We start from the raw sequence: 337 nt of genomic DNA on the forward strand, positions 1-337 counted from the left end.
GCACGTTACTGGGTAGAGATCAAAATCATAAACTCGGAAGCCCGAGTTGTAACAAATGAAATGTTATGTTTTGTTTGTGTTAACAAATGTTTTATGCATTTTTAATCACTCATATAAAAGCATGTATTTATGTGTTAGTTTATGTATTTATTTACATTTTATTAAATTTCATTCATGCTTAAATTATTATTGTCCTCCAATTATTTTTGTATTATGATTATTAAGCTAACCCTTATAAAAATGATGATTAAAAATAATGTAAAATTAGGATTATAATAAAACACTAGATCCTAGTTTAAGTGAACGTTTTTTATAGTTCATAAGTTGGAAAAATTAA

The sequence above is a fragment of the Dendrobium catenatum genome, unplaced genomic scaffold, assembly GCF_001605985.2.
Source record: "Dendrobium catenatum unplaced genomic scaffold, ASM160598v2 fragScaff_scaffold_621, whole genome shotgun sequence".
Classification (NCBI taxonomy): Eukaryota; Viridiplantae; Streptophyta; class Magnoliopsida; order Asparagales; family Orchidaceae; genus Dendrobium; species Dendrobium catenatum.